Raw genomic sequence first — 7,867 nt, 5'->3', positions numbered from 1 at the left:
ATATATTTCTATATTCAGAAATAATTTAACTTAAAACTTCTTTTGTTACTCTTAATGAAATGATTTACAATCACACAAATATCTATGACTTGTTTTAGATCACAAGTTTCAAAAGTCTTCTTTTATTTCTTACTACTCCGTGTCAAGTCGAGCTATCTCATATAAATTGGGACAAAGGGTGTACTCATTTTCAGTGATGCCACTTCCCAATAAGAAATAGATAAGAATAAATTGGTAAATTATATCTTGTACTTACTATTTTCTCATTAAAATTATATATCACACTTACACTTGGACAGAGGGAGTATGTTATAATATTCGTGTGTATGGTTATATAACTTTTGAGATTTTTGTCAAATATAAAATAAAATTATTAAAATTAAAACGAAAAATTTAAATAAACTATTTTTAAAAATAGAAATATGTCATTCAATCTAGAATGGACTAATAAGATTATAGTGTTACCTAAATTGGGATATATACCAAAGATTCGTAGGCATTTTGGAGACAATCTTCTTTTGTGTGATTTTAAAGTCCACTATGTCCCCTTTTATTAACTTATCATAGTTTCACACCGCCTGGTGCATTTGTAAGCGATGCAGGATATATTCAAACCATGTCAAGCAACATTCTAACATTTTGTCCTCGACGCGTGTTGCTTGCGCCTTCTGGCGATTGTGGTCATTTTTAATTTTATTTAATCTTATATGACTGAACATCTGTTTTAGCGTCACATTTCTACAAATATAATCTTGTGGATATGTTGGACTTTAGCAGCCCAATATTCACTACAATATAACATTCCTGGTCTTATAGCAGTTCAAGATGTGCTTTGTTTGTGTCCGCATGACGCGTTGAAGCAAAGTTATTTCGATCCCAACAAGGGTATTAGAGCGAGGTCAAAGACTGGTTCAAGGCGAGGTCAGTTGTAGCTGCTAGCGATCTGGCAATAATGAAGATTTTTTACTGAAGTGTTACTCAATGTGGATACAAATTTTCAACCATATTCAACATCCTTGTTACTGCATCTTTAATAATAAAAAATAAAATATTTTAAAATTATTTTTGCCCGATAATATTTTAACCTTATTTTTAAACATGGCAAGCAACATTCATATTTTGAAGTTTGCGTGAGAAGATGGATCAAGTTTATTTTTAGCTTTTGTGATTTTATTCCATTTATATATATATATATATATATATATATGTATATAACCAATTCCGTAGACTACATTTGTCTATGCCCATTGAGAATTAATAGGATATCAAAATATACATGGGAGGAGGGCTACGCCATGACTCCCTTTTTACCTTTGCGAGGACAATCCTCTTCTTACTACTAGCCCCTATAAGCTAAGAGAATATTTACTAATTAGAAGAAGATTTTATTCCGTTTTCTTATCTGTGTTATGTGCTGTAGTAGCTGCCATATCATAAGAAAAGAATGTTGTTTTCTTAAGTAAATGGCTGTCCACTGATTCTTGCTGTTTTGCATATTTTAACATTTATATATAAGAAAATAAATTAATTAAAGTAGTTCGCCACAGGCTCTTCGATAAACTTTTAGTATAATTTACATATTTGCTTAATTAAAATCCTCCTAGTTTTTGCTAGGCCCGTACACGTATCAATAATGATAACTACAGATCCTCTTTCACTTGGGAAAGTTTCATAAGTATACAACACAAAACAATATATCTTACCCACGTAATTAAATTTATCAATTTACACTAGTATAGCTAATATTTTTTTGTAATAATATTTATACACTCTTATACATTATTTATATACCTATAAAAACAATGTGTTTATTTTATAGTCAAGTGTATAATAATGTATAAATATGTATCAATCTTGTATTAAAGTGTATAACAACGTATAAAAGTGTATAAACATCCTTAGCTACAGTGCAGAACTCCCTCTACTATTTTAAGTTGCAAATGCAATGTTTGTTCAAAACTAGTCAAAATCTCCACCAACTGACTGCAAAAATAACCTCCTTAGAATATTTTCAATAAATCGAAACAACATCCACTCCAAATTTCTCAGAAAAATCAATTTCGAATTCGAATTTTAAGCTCGTTCAATAATGAATAGGATACCATTCCAATATAATATCCACTACCCAAATTTTATAAAATATTTTTGTCAGTATGCCTCATAATATCTCCTTGGGTTATCCGCAGATTGAACGTAAAAATGAAATAAAATAAAACCAGCAAAATCAGTATATGTTATTTCGAATAAGATTAAGTTATAAGGTTAATTTAATATTTGTAGAACGATGGACAACTCCAGTTGCCTTATTATGCTCAGCTAATAGATTAGTTACTAACAAGAGATATGAGGGCATTCAATTTTTCCTTCTGTGAAAAAAATATTCAATATATGTACGAGTTAGGCAAAATCTTTTTTTTTTTTTTTTTTGCGCGGATTGTCCTCCAAACGCGATGGCCTTTAATTTTTGCCCCTCAAATTGCTGGTCTTTAATTTTTGTCCTTCGCCTCAAAAAGTGGCTGGAAATAACTCGAGATTCTGGGTTTGCACCCGACTCAATTAAAAAAAAAAAAAAAACAATTTCGCAACGCTGGGTTTCGACAAAGTTAGGCCTAACTTAGTTATGTTGTAGTTCTAAGCTAGGCCTTATAAGGCATGACTTCTGTAATTTAAGTTAGGCCTAATGCAAAAATTATACAGGACAAGTGGTAAAGTTATGCCTTAACTATATAGAAACTATGCCTTAAGGCATAAATTCTGTAGAATCCCAGCAGAATATATATAAAAAAAAAAAAAAAAAAAAAAGGGTCTAACTTCTGCCCAAATAGGCCTAATTTGCTACGAAATTCTGTCTTGCTAATTTTTTTTATACTCTGCTAGGGGTTCGAACCCAAAATCTCAGGAGTATTTTCGGCCACTTAAAGTGCTAAAGGGAAAAAATTAAATACCAACAATTTGAGGGGCAAAAATTACAAACCACCCCCGAATAAGGGCATTTGTGTGAATGACCCAGGCAAAATCAGGTAAAATAATAAAATGTGGGCTTACATTAGTTAGAAATATAGTCGACCTGTACTTTCTATTAATTTTCTCCTTTTATTTTGCATAATATAACAATATGTTTCATCTTTATTAACTTTTTCCTCGTTTCTTTCCTCTTTTTCTCTTTTTTTTTTCTTCAATTAATTTTGTTTTATTAGTTTACTTGTATGTATATAGTCTTTATGATTCACTTTTGAGTTATTTATTGAAAGAAAGTTACAAATTAATGCACAATATTTTAGTAGCCAAAGCATCTTCAGAAAGAATGTTGTTTGCTTAACTTAGTGGTTTCCTGCTGGATATTCTTATTATTTTGAATACTTTGCAATTTATTTATTAGAAAACAAATAAGAGCATCATGCCACAAGAAATTGAAAAACTTTATGCAACAAATTTTATATAAACATTTTCCATATTTTATATTGGAGTCGCATCAATATTATGAAAACCAAACGTATAAAATAAAAAGCCTTTAATTTTGCAAAGCATTCAAGAGGTCCTAAAGAAAATATAAAACTTTGGATCTTCATATGGCCATTTCTATTATGCGAATAAAATACTGACATAAATTTTGATATAAAATATTTCATACCTAGAGTTGTGATCGAATATGTTGTTGTTGGAAATCTTATGGAAAACACTTGATCACGAACGTTGCAGGGAATTCTTCATAGCATGAAGCATGTCAATTAAGACACTATCCTTATGGATATTTCACCCGGTGTGGGTGTATCCCCCAGAATTCAACAAGCTCTTCTAGTACAAAACTTAGGAAGCAGAATCTAACAAAGATTTCACAAAGAAGAAAACTCAACACAACACAATATAAAAGAAAGAATATTTCTTTATTATCTATCTGCCACCAAAGAAAAAAACTTAAGTCTTTCTTAGTTAACACCATTCACTAAAATCATGCTTATATAGTAATCAAAACAAACGTTCCAATCTGATGAATGGCCAAACAATTATATCATCATAATTGTCCTTCATTAGCCTTAATAGCAAAAAACAGTTTTGGTCATTAAACAATGTAATGACTATTGAACGTCTGTCCATTTAAGCAATAAGACTCATTAAATGAAAACAAATTAATTGTTAATAAAATGAAGCTAGACATTATATAGTAAATCAAGCATTTCTTTTTGAGATATTCTAATTATTTTCATAACAATCCCCCACATATCTCAAAAAGAATATTAAATAATAGAATAAAATATTCTTTTTTAATAGCTGAAATATTAAGTTCTGTTGAGTTTTCACAAATGAGTAAAATGCGTAAAATCGGGTGTCTCGTAGATTATGAACCAGGCCTAGATAAAACAAGATTAATCTTACAGAACAATTGGTGAAATTTAGAACTTTTATGAACCAAAAATTCTTTTGTAAGCTCAGAGTCTTATTCTATCACATACTCGCACAATCTTTGTCGTTATCGCGGTTTTAAACTAAGAGGTCATGCGTGTGTCCTGGTATTCATGAGTGCTCTAGAAATCCGTCACAATTTCATAGAAGCGGCACCACCCCACACTCATATAGATCCACCCATCAAGTGTATTCTGCAACGCAATACACCACCTATAAAGGATATGGTAATGGATTAAGAGTTTAACTCAACCTCACTTTGCCTTGCAGTAATACACCATATTCACACACCATAGGATGGGACATAATTTAATAGTGCACCTTTGATCAACTAATGACTTGTTATTACCCATATAAACCTAATTCATGGGATCTCCAATCACATAGGCTGGGTTACCATCATTGTTGATCTTCTCAATTGACAAAAGTCTCATTCACCTCGATGTTTCTTTTAGTCCGTGAATCGGCCAAATTCACCTCAGGCATCACATAATTCATGAAAATAATTCCATCTCACGACAACGCTATTTTATCACTTTATGTCTCGAACAGATATATTTTATTGCCATTGAAAGTTTATTTATTCACTACAGCTAGTCTTTGCTTGGCAACCACAATAGATAGACACGTTGGTTTCATCTCAACCTCAATACTCACTAAGAAGTATCTTAGCCTCATTACTAGCCAACAGCAAACCATAAACTCATATTTCATTATGGTCAACATGACTGATTTTCATATTATCATAACCCCACAAAGGGTAAACACATAATCACTAATGGACTTTGAGATCCACTTTAGCATCATTGTATCCCTCTATACAACAAATATTAATTCACTATTTAGCAATATAACACCTTATCATCAGTGGCTTCTTTCCAAAATAGTGCATCACGAGAAGAAGTAAAAGTATAATATATTATCACAAGATAAGTATTAAAGTATTTTTTTTTTTAATCCTTGTCAAAACCTTAGCAAGATACCTCACCCCCACACTTTCAAACATTTCAGTCAAAAAAATAATTTTTCCACAATTCATAGGGGATTTTCCAATCTTGTAAGGTATTCTATTTTGTATGTGACATACAAATTTATACACCAAAATATATCAAAGATACATTAACGTTCTCGTAACAACGCTCTAATAGCAATTCATTGATCCAAAGAGAAACTAAATAACCATGCTAGTTCAAAAGTTAAACGCAATTAAACTGCAAAAATTAAAGCTCGGAACACATAGATTAGTGACCTACACTGCTATGCGTCACAGTCCAACTAGTTGCCAAAGAAACGTTTAAACTATGTATTAGAAAGTAATTACCATAGTCATTAAACACACATGATAAGGAAAGTAAGTACACACAAATACACCGCGATTACAATATTCATTGTCCATAAAAATATTATTTTGTTCATGCAACCTTATTATACTCAACTGAAAACTTTCCTCCAACTATTTCTAATAATTCCACAAGAATCAAATTGGCTAAAACATTAGAAACATAGCTCACCCGAGCTAATGCCAATATTTTTTCAAGAAGTGATTTTAAGGGAAATATTTCAATTCTAAGAGGTTGAATCTCAAACATAAGTAAATCATTCTCCTTCTTCAACTTAGCGTAGAAAACAGAATTATGTTAGCACAAGTATGCGTAGTAGCACCAAAGTCTAACACTTAATCTCTCATATTAGCCACAAGATTCATTCAAGAAATGACCACAATAATTATATCATTTGCTTAATTAAATTTATTTACTTAGCGGGATTATAATTTCTCCAAATCTTCTTCGACATATGAAAGCAACACAAACTTAACTTCCACACAACTGTCCCATACTTATAGAAAAAGAAAAAGGTCAATATTCAACTATTTTTTTCACCGAATTGACCAAGCAGATAACTTTTATAACCTAATTTAGAATTAACAGAAGTATATTGCTTGGATGAATTCCAACAAACTTTTTTTTGTCACACCAAATACACGTGACGTGGTATAGCAAAATTTATTTCATCCCAAAATTCTGAGAGTCAGTAAATATAAACACCAAATTAACATTCATAAAACTTTTAGCTGTAGATAATGAACCATCCTAATAAAATTAAATTTAGGAGCACCAAATTGGTCATGCTTGATTTTCTGGCAACATAAGCAAATTGTAATTGTAATTTATTAGGAATCTCAACCACTAGAAACACTCAATATCATATATTGCCTCTTCAAATATTATGAGAGGAAATTTAAAACACCAAAGTGCATTGTCTTTCAAAATTCGAAATGCACATACACAGTAATAAACTTCAAATCCACATCAATAAATAATGTACAATGACAAACACTATAAAAGTTAGAAGGAAATTGTATGTGTCATTTTGAGGCTAAATTTTATCGGCTTATTATATTCTTGCACCTCAAATCGAGTTAAAAACTACACAAAATTGGTATTCAAATATTAGCAGAAACATACCTGGAACTTAGACAGATTGTACTAAGTTATTCTCTTTTTATTTTCCGTAAGAATAGAGCGAGAAATATCCTTAAGATTGTTGGAAATCTTACGGAAAATACTTGATCACGAACGATGCAGAGAATTCTTCATAGCTTGAGGCATGTCAATTAAGACACTGTCCTTAAGGATATTTCACCCGGTGTGGGTGTATCTCCAGGATTCAACAACCTCTTCTAATACAAAACTAGAGATAGAATCTAACAAAGATTTCACAAAGAAGAAAACCCAACACAACATATATAGAAGAAAGAATATTTCTTTATTATCTATCTACCATCTTTATTATCTATCTACCACCAAATATTTCTTTATTATCTATCTACCACCAAAGAAAATAACTTAAGTCTTTCTCAGTTAAAACCATTCACTGAAATCATGCTTATATAGTAATCAAAACAAACGTTCCAATCTGATGAATGGCCAAACAGTTATATCATCTTAATTGTCCTTCATTAGCCTTAATGTCAAAATACGGTTTTGGTCATTAAACAATTTAATGACTATTGAACGTCTGTCCATTTAAACAATAAAACTCATTAAATGAAAACAAATTAATTGTTAAAAAAAATGAAGCTAGACATTATATAGTAAATCAAGCATTTCTTTTTGAGATATTCTAATTATTTTCTTAACACTTGTAACATGTAAGCTTATCCAAGATCGATCTTTGAAAATGAAATTGACGGTTTGGTTAAACCACTCTATAAAGACTCGATGAATGTGTGACATATGCGATATATAGTTTGACATCCCAAAAAAAAATGCATATAGAGTTTCTAAATCACATCCTTATATATTTTGACATCCCAAAAAAATGCATATAGAGTTTCTAAATCACATCCTTCTTAATTATTTTAGGTGGAGCATTGACAAAAACATGAAAAGTTATATGAGTGAATTGGTGGTCAGTATACCTGATGTGTGTAACTAAAGAAAATACATTTACCAGGACTATAGAT

Source organism: Lycium ferocissimum, chromosome 3 (assembly GCF_029784015.1).
Source record: "Lycium ferocissimum isolate CSIRO_LF1 chromosome 3, AGI_CSIRO_Lferr_CH_V1, whole genome shotgun sequence".
NCBI classification, from domain to species: domain Eukaryota; kingdom Viridiplantae; phylum Streptophyta; class Magnoliopsida; order Solanales; family Solanaceae; genus Lycium; species Lycium ferocissimum.
Note: the sequence above shows the minus strand (reverse complement) of the source record.